Raw genomic sequence first — 19,123 nt, forward strand, 5'->3', positions numbered from 1 at the left:
AACAAAATAGACTCAGTCCTTGCCTTTATGGTCTTTAGAGAGGGAGACAAACGGCAAACAATTAACCACAAAAATAGGCAGGTATTTAGAAATTGATAAGTGCAACGAAGGAAAAATACACGTTTCTAGGACTAAAAATTAAAGGGACACCCAGCTTAGACTGAGAGAAAAGGAAAAACATCTCTGGAAATTACAGTTAAACTGGTAAAATACTGGAAGGATGAGCTGAAGGTGTCAGGAATGAGAGATAGTCAATGTGTTTGAAGTATCGTGATGGAGAGAGTGGTACAAGGCAAAACTGAGAGGTAGATTCAGGTGGATTATACAGGCACCTGAGGGCCATGTTACAATTTTAAAGATTGATCTTAAGTTCACTGGAAGTCATTGAAAGGTTCAAAGAGATCTAAAAATAAGCTTAGTATCTTTAATAGATACTCTGACTTCTGGTTGTGTGAAGAATAGAATGCAAGAGAACAAAAGTGAAAAGAGATGGGCTGTTCAGTGGGGGATATCTATCAGGAGGTTACTGCATAGGGCTTGGTGAGAGATGATGGTGATTTGGACCAGATTAATGGCAGGGCAGTGGAGACAAAATGAAGTGGACATGTATTATGAAGGCAGTAGAGATTGACCATGGGGTGGACTGGGGAGACTGTGAATGAGTTATTAAGAATGGCTTACACTTTCTATCATGAAGAACCAGGTGGATGGAGGCACCTGGATGTATAGAAATGGGGAAGAACGGAACAGGAGCAGCTTTAACAAAATTGAGGATTAAAAACCCAGAGTTAGGAATCATTGTTCTAGAGAGGTTGAGAGGAAAGATATAGTGAAAGACATTTAGAGTAGCAAAGGAGTACTCCTGAGAATGACAGAACCCTTAGTGAAAGTTCAACAGGGATAGACTTTGAGGGACAATCCTCATAATTTAGGAGAACAGTGGACCTGGGTGCTTGGTAAGAACCTCAGGAGAAGACACAGAACTCTTGATTATGGACAACTTGTTTGCCTTTGGACAAATCACTTAGCCTATTGGCCTCTACTCACTTATCTATTAAATGAATATTTTGGGTGAGATAGGGTTTCTTTTTATTCTAGCATTCTGATTCTTTGCAGTAGGAGACAGCAGGAGTTTTGGAGTCACAAAGATGGAGTTCAGTTCCAGCTCTCTAATTTCCACATCTACAAAAAGGGACTAATACTAATGAGGTAGCACATATAAAGTACCTTACTTGTTGGAAGTGCCTTTCTTCCTTTTTTTCCTCTTAATGCTAATCAATAGTTCTTATATATTTCATCTGGGAATTAGTCATATACTTTTCTATACTATCTTTTTTTTTTAACATCTTTATTGGAGTATAATTGCTTTACAATGTCGTGTTAGTTTATGCTTTATAACAAAGTGAATCAGTTATACATATATATATATATGTTCCCATATCTCTTCCCTCTTGCATCTCCCTCCCTCCCACCCTCCTTATCCCACCCCTCTAGGTGGTCACAAACCACCTAGCTGATCTCCCTGTGCTATGCGGCTACTTCCCACTAGCTATCTATTTTACATCTGTTAGTGTATATATGTCCATGACACTCTCTCACTTTGTCACAGCTTACCCTTCCCCCTCCTCATATCCTCAAGTCCATGCTCTAGTAGGTCTGCATCTTTATTCCTATCTTACCCCTATGTTCTTCATGACCTTTTTTTTTTTTCTTAGATTCCATATATATGTGTTAGCATACGGTATTAGTTTTTCTCTTTCTGACTTACTTCACTCTGTATGACAGACTCTAGGTCCATCCACCTCACTACAAATAACTCAATTTCGTTTCTTTTTATGGCTGAGTAATATTCCATGTAAATTCCAATATTCCAATATATGTGCCACATCTTCTTTATCCATTCATCTGTTGATGGACGCTTAAGTTGCTTCCATGTCCTGGCTATTGTAAATACAGCTGCAATGAACATTTTGGTACATGATTCTTTTTGGATTATGGTTTTCTCAGGGTATATGCCCAGTAGTGGGATTGCTGGGTCATATGGTACTTCTATTTGTAGTTTTTTAAGGAACGTCCATACTGTACTCCATAGTGGCTGTATCAATTTACATTCCCACCAACAGTGCAAGAGTGTTCCCTTTTCTCCACACCCTCTCCAGCATTTACTGTTTGTAGATTTTTTGATGATGGCCATTCTGACTGGTATGAGATGATATCTCATTGTAGTTTTGGTTTGCATTTCTCTAATGATTAATGATGTTGAGCATTCTTTCATGTGTTTGTTGGCAATCTGTATATCTCCCTGGGAGAAATGTCTGTTTAAGTCTTCTGCCCATTTTTGGATTGGGTTTTTTTTTTGTTGTTGTTATTAAGCTGCACGAGCTGCTTGTATATTTTGGAGATTAATCCTTTGTCAGTTGCTTCATTTGTAAATATTTTCTCCCATTCTGAGGGTTGTCTTTTGGTCTTGTTTATGGTTTCCTTTGCTGTGCAAAAGCTTTTAAGTTTCACTAGGTCCCATTTGTTTATTTTTGTTTTTATTTCCATTTCTCTAGGAGGTGGGTCAAGAAGGATCTTGCTGTGATTTATGTCATAGAGTGTTCTGCCTATGTTTTCCTCTAAGAGTTTGATAGTGTCTGGCCTTACATTTAGGTCTTTAATCCATTTTGAGTTTATTTTTGTGTATGGTGTTAGAGAGTGTTCTAATTTCATACTTTTACATGTAGCTGTCCAGTTATCCCAGCACCACTTATTGAAGAGGCTGTCTTTTCTCCACTGTGTATTCTTACCTCCTTTATCAAAGATAAGGTGACCATATGTGTGTGGGCTTATCTCTGGGCTTTCTATCCTGTTCCATTGATCTATATTTCTGTTTTTGTGCCAGTTCCATACTGTCTTGATTACTGTAGCTTTGTAGTATAGTCTGAAGTCAGGGAGCCTGATTCCTCCAGCTCCGTTTTTCTTTCTCAAGATTGCTTTGGCTATTTAGGGTCTTTTGTGTTTCCATACAAATTGTGAAATTTTTTGTTCTAGTTCTGTGAAAAATGCCAGTGGTAGTTTGATAGGGGTTGCATTGAATCTGTAGATTCCTTTGGGTGGTAGAGTCATTTTCATAATGTTGATTCTTCCAATCCAAGAACATGGTATACCTCTCCATCTATTTGTATCATCTTTAATTTCTTTCATCAGTGTCTTATAATTTTCTGCATACAGGTCTTTTGTCTCCTTAGGTAGGTTTATTCCTAGATATTTTATTCTTTTTGTTGCAGTGGTAAATGGGAGTGTTTTCTTGTTTTCACTTTCAGATTTTTCATCATTCGTGTATAAGAATGCTAGAGATTTCTGTGCATTAATTTTGTATCCTGCTACTTTACCCAATTCAATGATTAGCTCTAGTAGTTTTCTGGTAGCATCTTTAGGATTCTCTATGTATAGTATCATGTCATCTGCAAACAGTGACAGCTTTATTTCTTCTTTTCCGATTTGGATTCGTTTTATTTCTTTTTCTTCTCTGATTGCTGTGGCTAAAACTTCCAAAACTGTGATGAATAATAGTGGTGAGAGTGGGCAGCCATGTCTTGTTCCTGATCTTAGTGGAAATGGTTTCAGTTTTTCAGCATTGAGTACGATGCTGGCTGTGAGTTTGTCATATATGGACTTTATTATGTTGAGGAAATTTCCCTTTATGCCTACTTTCTGCAGGGTTTTTATCATAAATGGGTGTTGAATTTTGTCAAAAGATTTCTCTGCATCTATTGAGATGATCATATGGTTTTTCTCCTGCAATTTGTTAATATGGTGCATCACGTTGATTGATTTGCGTATATTGAAGAATTCTTGCATTTTGGGATAAACCCCACTTGATCAGAGTATATGATCCTTTGAATGTGCTGTTGGATTCTGTTTGCTAGAATTTTGTTGAGGATTTTTGCATCTGTGTTCATCAGTGATAGTGGCCTGTAGTTTTCTTTCTTTGTAACATCTTTGTCTGGTTTTGGTATCAGAGTGCTGGTGGACTCGTAGAATGAGTTTGGGAGTGTTCCTCCTTCTGCTATATTTGGGAAGAGTTTGAGAAGGATAGGTGTTAGCTCTTCTCCAAATGTGTGATAGAATTCGCCTGTGAAGCCGTCTGGTCCTGGGCTTTTGTTTGCTGGAAGATTTTTAATCACAGTTTCAATTTCAGTGCTTGTGGTTGGTCTGTTCATATTTTCTATTTCTTCCTAGTTCAGTCTCGGCAGGTTGTTCATTTCTAAGAATTTGTCCATTTCTTCCAGGTTGTCCATTTTATTGGCATATAGTTGCTTGTAGTAATCTCTCATGATCCTTTGTATTTCTGCAGTGTCAGTTGTTCCTTCTCCTTTTTCATTTCTAATTCTATTGATTTGAGTCTTCTCCCTTTTTTCTTGATGAGTCTGGCTAATGGTTTATCAATTTTGTTTATCTTCTCAAAGAACCAGCTTTTAGTTTTGTTGATCTTTGCTATCATTTCCTTCATTTCTTTTTCATTTATTTCTTATCTGATCTTTATGACTTCTTTCCTTCTGCTAACTTTGGGGGTTTTTGGTTCTTCTTTCTCTAATTGCTTTAAGTGTAAGGTTAGGTTGTTTATTTGAAATGTTTTTTGTTTCTTAAGGTAGGATTGTATTGGTATAAACTTCCCTCTTAGAACTGCTTTTGCTGCATCCCATAGGTTTTGGGTCATCGTATTTTCATTTTCATTCGTTTCTAGGTATGTTTTGACTTCCTCTTTGATTTTTTCAGTGATCTCTTGGTTATTAAGTAGTGTGTTGTTTAGCTTCCATGTGTTTGTATTTCTTACAGATTTTTTCCTGTAATTGATATCTAGTCTCATAGCATTGTGATTGGAAAAGATACTTGATATGATTTCAATTTTCTTAAATTTACCAAGGCTAGATTTGTGACCCAAGATATGATCTATCCTGGGGAATGTTCCATGAGCACTTGAGAAAAATGTGTATTCTGTTTTTTTTGGATGGAATGTCCTATAAATATCAATTAAGTCCATCTTGTTTCATGTATCATTTAAAGCTTGTGTTTCCTTATTTATTTTCATTTTGGATAATCTTTCCATTGGTGAAAGTGGGGTGTGACAGTCCCCTTCTACAAATGTGTTACTGTCGATTTCCCCTTTTATGGCTGTTAGTATTTGCCTTATGTATTGAGGTACTCCTATGTTGGGTGCAGAATTATTTACAATTGTTATATCTTCTTCTTGGATCGATCCCTTGATCTTTATATAGTGTCCTTCTTTGTCTCTTCTAATAGTCTTTATTTTAAAGTCTATTTTGTCTGATATGAGAATTGCTACTGCAGCTTTCTTCTGATTTCCATTTTCTTGGAATATCTGTTTCCATCTCCTCACTTTCAGTCTGTATGTGTCCCTAGGTCTGAAGTTGGTCTCTTGTAGACAGCATATATATGGGTCTTGTTTTTGTATCCATTCAGCCAGTCTGTGTGGGAGCATTTAATCCATTTACATTTAAGGTAATTATCGATATGTATGTTCCTATTCCCATTTTCTTAATTGTTTTGGGTTTGTTATTGTAGGTCTGTTCCTTCTCTTGTATTTCTTGCCTAGAGAAGTTCCTTTGGCGTTTGTTGTAAAGCTGGTTTGGTGGAGCTGAAATGTCTCAGCTTTTGCTTTCTGTAAAGGTTTTAATTTCTCCCTCAAATCTAAATGAGATCCTTGCTGGGTAGAGTAATCTTGGTTGTAGGTGTTTCTCTTTCATCACTTTAAATATGTCCTGCTACTCCCTTCTGGCTTGTAGAGTTTCTGCTAAAAGATCAGCTGTTAACCGTATGGGGATTCCTTTGTGTGTTATTTGTTGTTTTTTCCTTGCTGCTTTTAATATGTTTTCTTTGTATTTAATATTTGATAGTTTGATTAATATGTGTCTTGGCGTGTTTCTCCTTAGGTTTATCCTGTATGGGACTCTCTGTGCTTCCTGGACTTGATTAACTATTTCCTTTCCCATATTAGGGAAATTTTCATCTATCATCTCTTCAAATATTTTCTCAGTCCCTTTCTTTTTCTCTTCTTCTTCTGGGACACCTGTAGTTCGAATGTTGGTGCGTTTAATGTTGTCCCAGAGGTCTCTGAGACTGTCCTCAGTTCTTTACATTCTTTTTTGTTTATTCTGCTCTGCAGTAGTTATTTCAGTATTTTATCTTCCAGGTCACTTATCCGTTTTTCTGTTTCAGTTATTTGCTATTGATCCCTTCTAGAGTATTTTTAATTTCATTTATTGTGTTGTTCATCATTGCTTGTTTCCTCTTTAGTTCTTCTAGGACCTTGTCAAATGTTTCTTGCATTTTCTCTATTCTGTTTCCAAGTTTTTGGATCATCTTTCCTATCATTATTCTGAATTATTTTTCAGGTAGACTGCCTATTTCTTCTTCATTTGTTAGGTCTGGTGGGTTTTTACATTGCTCCTTCATCTGCTGTGTCTTTTTTTCTTTTCATTTTGCTTATATTACTGTGTTTGTGGTCTCCTTTTCGCAGGCTGCAGGTTCATAGTTCCCATTGTTTTTGGTGTCTGTCCCCAGAAGCTAAGGTTGGTTCAGTGGGTTGTGTAGGTTTCCTGGTGGAGGGGACTAGTGCCTGTGTTTTGGTGGATGAGGCTGGATCTTGTCTTTCTGGTGGGCAGGTCCACGTCTGGTGGTGTGTTTTGGGGTGTATGTGGCCTTATTATGATTTTAGTCAGCCTCTCTGCTAATGGGTGGCATTGTGTTCCTGTCTTGCTAGTTGTTTGGCATAGGGTTTGGCAGCACTGCAGCTTGTTGGTCATTGAGTGAAGCTGGGTTTTGGTGTTGAGTTGGAGATCTCTGGGAGATTTTCACTGTTTGATATCACGTGGAGCTGGGAGGTCTCTTGTGGACCAATGTAATGAGTTTGGCTCTCCCACCTCAGTGGCATAGCCCTGATGCCTGGCTGGAGCACCAATAGACTGTCCTCCACACAGCTCAGAATAAAAGGGAGAAAAAATAGAAAGAAAGAAAGACAGGAAAAAAGAGGATAAAATAAAAGAAAGTAAGATAAAATAAAGTCATTAAAATAAAAAAATAATTATTAAGAAAAAAATTTTAAAAAGTAAAAAACAAACAGAACAAACAAACAAAAACAAACAAAAAAACGGACAGACAGAACCCTAGGACAAATGGTGAATGCAAAGCTATACAGACAAAATCTCACACAGAAACATACACACTCACAAAAAGAGGAAAAGGGAAAAAATAATCTATCTTGCTCTCAAAGCCCACCTCCTCAATTTGGGATCATTCGTTGTCTATTCGGGTCTTCCACAGATGCAGGGTACATCAGGTTGATTGTGGCGCTTTAATCCGCTGCTTCTGAGGCTGCTGGGAGAGTTTTCCCTTTCTCTTCTTTGTTCGCACAGCTCCCGGGGTTCAGCTTTGGATTTTGCCCCGCCTCTGCGTGTAGGTCGCCTGAGGGCATCTGTTCTTCGCTCAGATAGGACGAGATTAAAGGAGCCGCTGATTCGGGGGCTCTGGCTCACTCAGGCCAAGGGGAGGGAGGGGTACAGATGCGGGGCGAACCTGCATCGGCAGAGGCCCGCGTGACGTTGCACCAGCCTGAGGCAGGCCGTGCGTTCTCCCAGGGAAGTTGTCCCTGGATCACGGGACCCTGGCAGTGGCAGGCTGCACAGGCTCCTGGGAGGGGATGTGGGGATAGTGACCTGTGCTTGCACAAAGGCTTTTTGGTGGCGGCAGCAGCCGCCTTAGCGTCTCATTGTCAGTCTCTGGAGTCCGCGCTGATAGCCGCGGCTCGCGCCCGTCTCTGGAGCTCCTTTAAGCAGCACTCTTAATCCCCTCTCCTCGCGCACCAGGAAACAAAGAGGCAAGAAAAAGTCTCTTGCCTCTTCGGCAGCTCGAGACTTTCTCCCGGACTCCCTCCCGGCTAGCCGTGGCGCACTAGCCCCTTCAGGGTGTGTTCACGCCGCCAACCCCAGTCCTCTCCCTGGGATCTAAGTTCCGAAGCCGGAGCCCCAGCTCCCAACCCCCGCCCATCCTGGCGGGTGAGCAGGCAAGCCTCTCGGGTTGGTGAGTGCTGGTCGGCACCGATCCTCTGTGCCGGAATCTCTCTGCTTTGCCCTCCGCACCCCTGTGGCTGCGCTCTCCTCCGCGGCTTCGAAGCTTCCCCCCTCTGCCACCCGCAGTCTCCGCCCGCGAAGGGCCTTCTAGTGTATGGAAACCTTTCCTCCTTCCCAGCTCCCTCCCACTAGTGCAGGTCCTGTCCCTTTTCTTTTGTCTCTGTTTTTTCTTTTTTCTTTTGCCCTACCCAGGTACGTGGGGGAGTTTCTTGCCTTTTGGGAGGTCTGAGGTCTTATGCCAGCGTTCAGTAGGTGTTCTATAGGAACAGTTCCACGTGTAGATGTATTTCTGATGTATCTGTGGGGAGGAAGGTGACCTCTGCGTCCTACTCTTCCGCCATCTTCTCCTGAATCTCTATACTATCTTTTCTAGAAGTTGAGAAACAATCTTGGAGTAAAATCCCAGCATCAATACATTTTTATGTATTTATTTTTGTCATGTGATCTTACTTCTCTGAGGCTCTATTTTCTCCTTTGTAAAATAAACGTAGTAATATTTAGCTTATCGAGTTGTTATATGGTTTGAGTGAAATAATGCATGCTAAGGACCTAGCAAAGTACTCGGAACATAGTGGGCTCTCAGAAGATTTGAGATTTGAGATTTGAGATTTAATCCTCTCTCTAGATTCCACTCTAAGGCAAGATGGAGCTTAGGTAAGTAATCTTTAGGCCAGAGCTACTTTCTGTAGTTACTGGATAACCAATCATGTGACATTTATTTCTATATTCAATAGTTACTAAATTTTTAGGCAGAGTCGGTATTTTGTTAATACTTTATTGTAATCAGAGGGATTCTGACTTTCTTGTTGGTGAGAGAAAACAGCTCCAAGAGCTGTGAAAGAGCTTCTCTAATCCTAACTGTCAACTGTCAAAGCTTTTTAATATATGTTGTTTAATGCCAATAAAAGTACAGTTTGTATTTTAATGGCAATAATGACTTTTCAAATAGGTAAAAAGATCCTGGAGTGCTGTGTAAAAAAAACCACCACACACACCCTTTGCTTTTAAGAATGCAGGAAGCCTGATTCTGGAGCCATTACAATCAGTGAGCTACTCAGTCCTCTCACAGACTGACCCTTTTAGTAGCATCTGATTTCCTACCTCTTAGACCTGAGGTTATCATAAGTGAATTGCTGAAAAGAAGACAAAAGATCCATTCTATAATACATCTAGGATACTGAGGCCAGGTTAAATGGGATTTGTAGCACATTTGTGTTTCAAGCTCTGGTTTAGCTCACAGGTGGCTGTAATTCTATCTGGCAAGGCCAAGAGCATCTTGAAATCTTGGCCAAAGTGCTTTCTTCACCCAACCTTTAAAGTCCAGGAATTGGGAGGTTCAAACAATACAAGTTTAATATTTTATCCCCGCAGGCTCTGGCTATTACAGTAAGCCTTAACTCCTATCTTTCCTTCCAGTCTTTCTTTGCCACCAGTTTCTCTCTCCTTCAGTTTTCTCTGTCCTTCAATTATGACTTACCTCAGATTAATCTTCCTAAAATAGCTGTTGAACGAAGTCTCACCTCATCTTAAAACTTGTCACTCTCTGTTAAACAAAGTACAAACTCTGTAAAGTGGCAAAATCTGACCCCAAGCTACCTGCCTAGATTTTCCTCTCATTATAATCTTTCATAAACCTGACATGCCAGGCATATGTAATTTCTTGGGATCTTGCCAAAGCCCTGGTACTGCCAGAAGCAAGGTATACGTCCTGTTTGATTTTGAGATCCAGATACTTTTTCCTCATATCTCCTTCCCTTGCACATGGGAATCCTTACATTCTATGCTAAAAAACATTTGCTTTTATATATCTTCAAGATATTTTGTGCTCATGAATCCATTCCCCTAAACTGTTTGTTTTTTTTTTAAAAGCAAAAGCCAGTCATCCTTATAGGATCTTTCTATTTTTCTCCCCCAACACATCTCTCTCTGTAGTAATAGGCTTGGAGGTGATTATCAACTTTCCAGAAAGTAAATAAAAGAGGAAAATGCAGTGGGGGGGGGGAAGGTATTTTTTATATATATATATATATATATATACACACACACACACACACACACACATCTCTAAAAAATGTTATCAAGGCACCCATTAATTATCTCATTTAACCTTCCAAACAAACACTATGAAGTGAAATTTCAGTAAAATACTTTAGAGGTAAAGAAACTGAGGGCATTATGTAACTTGTCCAAATATACACAATTATTTCGTAGTGAAACCAGTATCTAAAGGCTGGTCTAATTTGACTTCATAGTATAGGCTTTCATTGAAGGGCATTGATAGCCTCTAGGCATGAATGATATAAAAAGGCCTCTGTAGGGTACACTTGAAATCCTACAAGGAATAAAAATATGATTCCAAAATTCTGTTTTCTGGAAGCTGAAATTTATAATTTCTAGTTTACTACAAAGGAGGAGGGATGAGAACTAACATCAACTGGCAGTGTTAGTGATTCTAACTTGTGAAAGTGAACACTCATAAAATATTGAGAGATCAATAGCTCATTGTATACTTTCTAAGTCTGGGCTAGAGAGACAGTGGGACTTTAAAGAGAAATGTGGCTCTTGAGCACTGTCAGTGACCTAGTACATACTGAGGTAATTCAAATGCAAAGTCAAGTGGAGTAGCAGACCAAGAAAGTCCAAATGCCAGCTGGAACTTAGGGATGTTGGATTAACTTTAGGAAGCTTCGTCTAATAGCTTCAAGGCAAGCATAGACTAAGTCAGGAACATGGGTACAAAGCAGGTCAGAAGTCCTTATTCAATTAAGGAGAATTTGGCAAAATCAGCAATGATATACCAAGATATAAAGTGGTTGGATGATCCTTATAAGATTGTCAGTCAAAAAAAAAAAAGATGAAGTAAAAGTTGAACCAGATAGATGTATATTTCATCAATATCCACTGATCATTGTTGCTTTCATTTTTTAAATAAAATATCATGAGTTTCCCTAGACCCCTGGCCTTAATGAAATTAAATGATATTATGGTGATTTAATAGACAGTGAGAGGGTTTTGGAGTCAGAGCCAGTTCCGATCCTATTTCACCCCAGCCTATTTATGTAAATAAGTTCTATTGGAACACAGACATGTTCCATGTTCATTTGCATATTGTCTATGGCTGCTTTCAAGCTAGTGTTGTTGAATAGTTACAACAGAGACTATATAGTCTCCAAAGCCTAAAATATTTACTATCTGGCCCTTTATAGGAAAAGTTTGCCAATCCCTGGTTTAAAAGAGCAATCATTTATTCTTGCTCAATGGTTGGTAGGTTGGCTAGAGTAGTTCTCTTCCATGTATGTTCACTCTAGGACATAACCTAAATAATACAGTCAGGTAGGGGAAAGACTTTTCAAAGTGATGAAAATTCAAGGAGCAATCTTCTTCAGGACTAATGTCATATTGGCTCACTGTTGCTTCTGCCCATTTACCTTTGGCAAAGGAAGTCAAATGACCAAGCCTAAGGTCAAGGGACAGGGAAGTATACTATACCCATGATGAGGCAAGAGTGTGGATGTAGGGAAGGATAGAGAATTGAGGTCAATTATCCAATCTGCTATGAAGTAATTGGCCGTGTGATTATCTGGGGGTAATAGCATATCAGGTAGAATAAGCAGCCAGTACATAAACCCAAAGGCAGGAGCATCCCTGGTTTATCCCTGGTATATTTGAGAAACGGCAAAAGGATCAGTAGGTCTATGATGCAGTGAATGAGGGGGAGAATTGTAGGAGTTAAAGAGTGGAGATGTAATGGGGACCAGGAATGGGGAGAGCATAGCCATTTCGGTGAGATGGGAAGTCAGTACAAAGTTATGAACAGAAGAAAATTACATTTTGACTTCTATTTTAAATGAATCACTCTAACTCCTGTGTTGAGAATAGACTTGAAGGGAAAACGATTGAATCAGGCAGAACAGTTAGGAAGCTATTTCAGTAGTCTAGGTGAGAGATAATGGTGGTGGGTGGCAACTGTGGAGGTGAAGAGAAAGGTTAAATTTTGTATATATATTAATGTCAGAACCAAGAGGATTTCCTGACAGATTGGATGAGGGGTGTGAGAAAAAGAGAGGAGTCATGGATGACCTCAACATGTTTGATCTGAATCATGGACGTGATGTAGTTACTATCAAATAAAATGGAAAAGATTGCAGGTTGAGTAGTTTTGAGAGGAGGAAGTTTGGTGAGGGATGTATTGAGTTTGTGATATCTACTGGACACCGAAGTAGGCATATCAAATAGGCAAGAGGATGCACAAGACTGAAGTTCAGGAGAACATTTGGGAAACATTAGTTTCTGAGTGATATTTAAAGCAATAAGACTGGATTCATTCACTAAATGAGTTAGTGTAGGTAGAGAATAGGGCTAAAGACTGAGTGCTAGGGACTCCAACATTAAGAGGTCTAGGACAAGAGGGAAGACAAGGAAGTAAGACTGAGATGGAGCAGCCAATGAGAGGGTGAAAACCATGGGTGATTATATAGGCATTTTATGGAAAGGGCAGATATCAAACCTAAGTTGCCTTAGCTGCCTCAGTTTTCAGGCAGGGCAGGTTGGAGTCCTCTTTCAGCACCTTCACTGGCTATCTTTTCAGATGTGCCTTGGTTATACTGTCAGCACAAACTGGAGTTGAAGCATTGTGTTAAGAGTTACAGGAAATTTCAGTTTTATGCTGTCACAGGCACTTAATTCCCAGAGCCATGGGTTGGTAGGGGTTGAAGGCCTAGATTAATTTGAATGTTAGCATTTCCTGATGAATATCAATTTCAAAGTTCATTGCTTTTGTTTTCCTGGTGGCTATGTCAGAAATAAGCCTTATCATAAATCTTCTATAAACACTAAATTCCTACAGCTCAATTAATTCATTCCACGACGTAAACCGTCAGAATAATTTCAAAACTTCTTAGGCTAATATAGAGGAACATTTGTAATCTGGATCCTGATTTTCTCTTTGCCGTCACCTCTCATCCCTACTCCCCTCCCTCTCCTTGTTCCAGCCAAGTTGACCTACTGTATTTTCAGTTCCCTGAATGGGACATTCTCTCTGGCCTCCCTGCCTTTGCATGTGACCTTCCTTTGGAATACTTTTTCTCTTCCCATCATCTGGCTGCTACCTACTCATTTCAAGGTCTCCATTTAAATATTACCTCAGTCTTCCTTGATCCTCCAAATCCTGATATGGAACTGCAAAATTCCCACATCCTAGCTCTAATTAAACAGTATTATAATTTCCTGTATTCTTGTCCATTTATCCCTCTAGATCAGAGGTTGGCCATTTTTTTTTTTTTCCTGTAAGGGACAGATAGTAAATATCTTAGGCTTTGTGGGCCAAACATTCTCTGTCACAACTATTTGATTCTTTCATTGTAGCATAGTCATGGCAAACCAGTCATGGACAATACATAATCAAATTATCGTGTTTTAGTAAAACTTTATTTATGAAAAAAAGCCAGTGGATTGGATTTGGCCTGTGAGGGTAGGAAGTATATTTCTGTTGTTTATTATGTCCCAAGCACTTAGCGCAGTCCCTAAAACCAATAAGAACTCCACAAACGTTGTTTAAAAACTAAAGGGCAATGCTGTAAATCTTGCCGAGAAAATGGTGTTACTGTGATCATGAAAATGTTGTACAATTTAAGTTACTTTATGTGTATTCTTTCAAAGCAGTGCTCAGTCCTTAAAATCTTTTCTTCTTTGCTCCTGTCTAAAATCAGCATCCATTTTAATGTTCTGACTCAGTTTTCCTAACTTACCCTGTATTGTGAAGCAGTTGTTACACAGACACTCAAGGGCTGCTGTTTAATCTGCTCGTTTGTAGCCGTGACCAGGAGTCATAGATATTGCTTACTCTTTACATCCAGTTGAGATGGAGTTGTCCCTGACAACTGTTGAATCTGTGTGTTGTGGTTATTGGGAATCTGGTATTTATTGACCATTTGTGTCTCTTTGCAGTGCATGGAATTTGGGTAAGTGGTGATTCATTTGCAGAAATATCATTTATTTAGATTCATTTAATGGAGTTTCATGTGGTTTCTCGGCCATGGTTTACTTCCCCGAATTATGAGCGGGAAATCAGGAGGTTTACAAGAATTTTGGCTTGTACCTTTGCCAGGTAATGAGTAAAACATGGAGTTGGGGATGAGAAGCTATGTTTGTGGTGGTCACATCTTTTAACCAGACATTGTCAGGATGTTGAGCCAGATTTGGTCAGATGAGCAAATTAATCCCTGGGAAGTTTCATTACTTCTGGGTTATTTAAAAGAAAAGGAAAATAATAGAAAAGATGCTTGTATTTTTAAAGTGACTCCGTAAAACCATAATTATTTCCACTTTTTTCCAGATTTGACTGTAGTTTATGTAGTACCGGGGTGTTTTAGTTGGTTTTGAGCACCAACCAAACCCAGAAGAGAAGGGGCTTTAAGACTCCATCCACCCTTAACTGGCCACAATAAGATGGGCTTAGCATTCCCTGGGTGAAGAGATCTGACATTGAGCTTGTAAGCGTGTGGAGAACTTGCCACTTATGTGAGTTGAAGTATTACCTCAGGCCAAAGTGGTTTTTCAACTATGTGTGAATTGTAATAAAAGTCTTTCATGTTTTAAAGTTAAATACAGACTGAAGAGAGATAAAAAGGGGTTAATGAGAAGTTAGAACAGGAGAATGAGGATTAGAAAATAGGCCATAAACAAGAATAAAATTTTTTTAAAGTCCCTTTATATTTATAAAGTGCTTTATCGAGAAAAATAAATTCCAAAAAACTTTTACATTTGATTCCTTCAATAGCTCTCTAAACTAGGGGGGGGGGGGTTAAGTGTTCCCTTTGTGCAAATAAGGAAACTGACCGCCAAAGAGATTAAGTGACTTGGTTGCACCCAGTAGAGATCCTCATGGTTAATAAGGGAAAGGGCGATGCTTACTTTCATTGCTACTCACCTGTTCAGTTCACTGCATTCTTCCATAGTTTCTTTTTTTTTCCCCCCAACTTCTAAACCTTGAGGTTTCAGGGTTAAAGGACTGGATTTCTGTTGCTAACATTTTTCCTTTATCCTCATAGGCTGGTTTGGTTGTTTCTTCCATTGTTTCCCATCACTCTTATGGTCCAGTGTATCAGCCTAGGGAGAGGTGAATATGGAGGAACAGAGACTTGATGAAATTGTGATCAGGAGTCAGGAGAGTTATGTGTATTGAGTTTAAGCAGAGTTAAGGAAGAAGTTTTAAATGAAAGGAAGACTAGCAGTTGCTGTAAGAATGTTCATTCCCCAGATAAGAGACATTACTTTCTTTTCCTTCTTGATTGTTAGTATAATAATTGACATTATTTGATGCAGTGGTCATTTTATAAAGAGCACAAAGCACACATCCATTTTATGATAGTTAATTAAAGTTATGTAAACGAACATTTTAGTGAGCAGGATCAGTTGTAGTTTCCATTGGAATTAAAATGCTACAGACAAGTTTTCTTTTAGGCTGGGCCTATGAGCCGTATGAATAGACTTTTTTTTTTAAGTTTAGAAGGTACATTTGTTTCTTCAAGATTTAATCCTTAGTGTTCTCAGATGGCACACTTCTAGGTGGAAGAAATCTTACATGGAGATATTATCCTCTTTACTTGATGTAGCCTGATGCTATCATTGCATATTAACATTGTGCTTGTTTATATATGCCTTGGAAACATTTAAAATTTGTGCCCATTTTATTCACTAGCGGATTCTGACGCATGATACCCTAGTGGAAACTACCACCTTACATTTATGTAAACAATGATCCAACTGTGAAAAATGTTTTAGATATGAATCCCAGATTCCCTTGTCTGTGCTGGGGAAGGTGCCCCAGAGCTCACTTCAGCCCCAGTTAAACTTGTACACATGGAAATGCTGTTCTTTGTTTGCATAATACCTTTGTACTCATGTTTTCTGTTCTGTTTTAACACATGGAGTTAGTTCCTCAGACTTCATATCAATCACTGAATAAGGAATTCTTTCATCTAGTTGCAGATATTTAACATTTTTCTTCACATTTTTTTATGCTGTTTCTCAGTTTCAAAGGAAACTCTAATCCTATAGATGACTGGCTTTGGTAATTGTTATTGTCATTTTTATCATCATCCACATTATTTTCTGCCAGTTTTGCAGGTCACTCCTGGTTCACTATCGGAAAAGGAATCAGTCTACAGGAAGTTAAAAGTTAAGTAAAAATTTGAAAACACAGATTAAAATAATTTGGTGTGTTCACATGGAAGAGCAGGGGAAAAAAAAAAGGTACAGTTGGGTCCAAGAATAATAAACAGTTTATGGAATGACAGAACTCTGAACCAAGTTTTAAAATAGTCATGTGGCTACTCAATTCACCTATTCTTTGGCCTCTGTCATCACCTCCGCAACATCGCCACGATTTCTTCCTTTCATAAGCCAGTGGCTATGCATGTGGGTATTGAAAGGGCAAATGGACTAGAAGCCAAGAAACCTGGATTCAAGATCTGACTCTGCTGCTTGGGTAAATCACTTAAAGTCTCTGAGTTTGTTTTTCTAGCTGTAAAATGGAGTCAGTGACATCTGGCTGCCTCCTCTATGGGATTAAGGTGAAGTAAATATAAGAGAGTTGGAAGCATTTTTTAAATTCTACACTTTTACACCTATATAAGGAATTTTTACAGTGAGCATTATTTGTATACTTGGTTATATTAGAAATTTCAGTAACTAACTTTATGCTCCCACAAATTTTTTAGAATAGGTACTTTACCTGTAAAGGATGTGGACTTGAGAGGACTGAGGCTGCTGTTTCTCAGCAGAAATTTTTAGATTCCGTAGATTAATGAGCAAGCACTGACAGAACACACCTGGTTTACACAGACAAACAGAACAGAAGAATGGGGGGCAGACATGCAAAGTGGAGGAGGTGAGAAACCATGGGCTTCCAGAGAATTCTTGATAAAGTGTGAGCTGAATTTCTTGCCCTAGGGTTTTGGAAATATCCTTGATTCTTCATTAGAAATCTCTCATTACTAAGGCCAGCTTAGGTGTGGTTCAGTTTTTTGGAATCAATTCTAAGGGACCTAACTGTGAAGAAAAATAATGTTGGTCAGAGAGAACAGCAGCCAGAAACAAAGCTACCGGCTCTTGTTGCGGGAGATAATAGTTCACAGTGTGAACTGACACTTCACACTCCTGATGAGTGTTCTCATCAGTTGTATTGTCTTTGGTGACATCTGAATAGGCTAGTGGAATGTCACAGTTGGTCACTGATTATTTTTATATTTATTTTGAAAATTATTTTGTGCTAAAAGGGAGGATCCTCTGCCTAGGGAATCTCAAATAATTATTAAGACATATTTCAATCTCTACCGGAAACTTTTGAACTAAATGACATCACCAGTGGCATAGGGTTGTGGAAAGAACATGGATGGGGGTCAGAAAACCTCTAATTTTAGCCTGAGGACTGCATGTATGATGCTGGATATGCTGCTTCATTCATCAGGGCCTCAATATCCTCATCTGTAAGATGTGGAATTGGAGTGATGATTTTCTGTGCCCTTGCAGCTCTGATAATCTCATTACTCTGCTAATGATGGTGCTCCAAACGTGCCATCACCTATGGTGGTTGACATAGAACAGAAATTTTTGTAGAATGCCTAAATGGTAATTGTGTAGGCGGAAATGCTAACTAGTAGAATCAGAGTCAGGCAAATAGCAAAGACCTTAAGACAACCAGAAAATAAAATACACTGAAGTATTAAGAAAACTGAATCCTTAAATCAGCAACTATGGATCACACTACTAATTAAGACAATTAAGTCTCTGTCCAGTACTACTTCATTCAAAAAAAAAAAAAGATTTTCATTAAATTTGGAGGATATATTTGGGATAGTTTGATATAAAAAGATTCGTTTCAGCAGTTTAAATTTTTACTCAAAACATTTATTGGGAACTTCCCTTTTTATACCACTACCCCTTTCCAAGTAAAAAGGATCCCATTGGCTGTTTTGAGGGGTGACAATTTAAGAGTGTTTGGCCATTAAAGAGAGGGAATATCCACATGGAGCAGACTGGGTAAGGCTCAGCAAAGGCTGTGGATGGGTAAATATCCTATTGAATGATAACATATCAAGTCATATACCAGGGCTGTCAACATAAGTCCCTTACCCTACAGATATGAAAAGAATAGTAATGGTGCCCCCACAAATTATGGTCTGTAGATATTGGCACAAATTTTGGGAGTCTCCTTGGTGCTGGTCCTCGGCTGTAATCAGAGCCTCCTAAAGCTCACTCCTGTCTTCTCTGTGTGTTTTGTCCTTGTTATGTTTTATCATTTCTAGACCCCTGACCGAGGGAATATGATATCTCCATTTTCCTAATCTCCTCAATTCCAGTGACTATCATCTATTCCCTTGAGGATAAAGGGTGAGAGTAGGGTGGGGAAGATGACAAGAGTATTTATGTATTGTCTGGCTCTTTTTCTATCCTATTTCTGGTATTATGGAATAAACTCTTCACATTTCTTCTCTTAAAATTTCAGTTTCAATTCTCAATAACCCATTTTGGCAGTTTAAAAAACTTAGTTTCTTTTTTCTTTCTATCCCATTTATAAAAATTTTAATTGACTAACTACCTAACTTGGCTGAGATGAGGAAGGGTCACATAAAAGGAAGTCTGGAAAAGAACAAAGAGTAATATCTTAAGTTAGAGGTTGGCAAATTATAGCCAGATATCAGCCACCTGTTTTTGTAAATAAGGTTTTACTGGGGCTCAGCCACATTCACTCATTTACAGCTGCTTTATAAAAAAGTTTTTATTGAAGTGTAGTTGATGTACAATATTATGTAAGTTACAGGTGTACCATATAGTGATTCGCAATTTTTAAAGGTTATAATCCATTTATAGTTATTGTGCAATATTGGCTACATTCCCCATGTTGTACAATATATTCTTGTAGCTTGTTTTACAGCTAATAGTTTGTACCTCTTACTCTCCTCTCCCTACATTTCCCCTCCCCCCTTCCC

The sequence above is a fragment of the Orcinus orca genome, chromosome 1 (assembly GCF_937001465.1).
Source record: "Orcinus orca chromosome 1, mOrcOrc1.1, whole genome shotgun sequence".
Taxonomy (NCBI): domain Eukaryota; kingdom Metazoa; phylum Chordata; class Mammalia; order Artiodactyla; family Delphinidae; genus Orcinus; species Orcinus orca.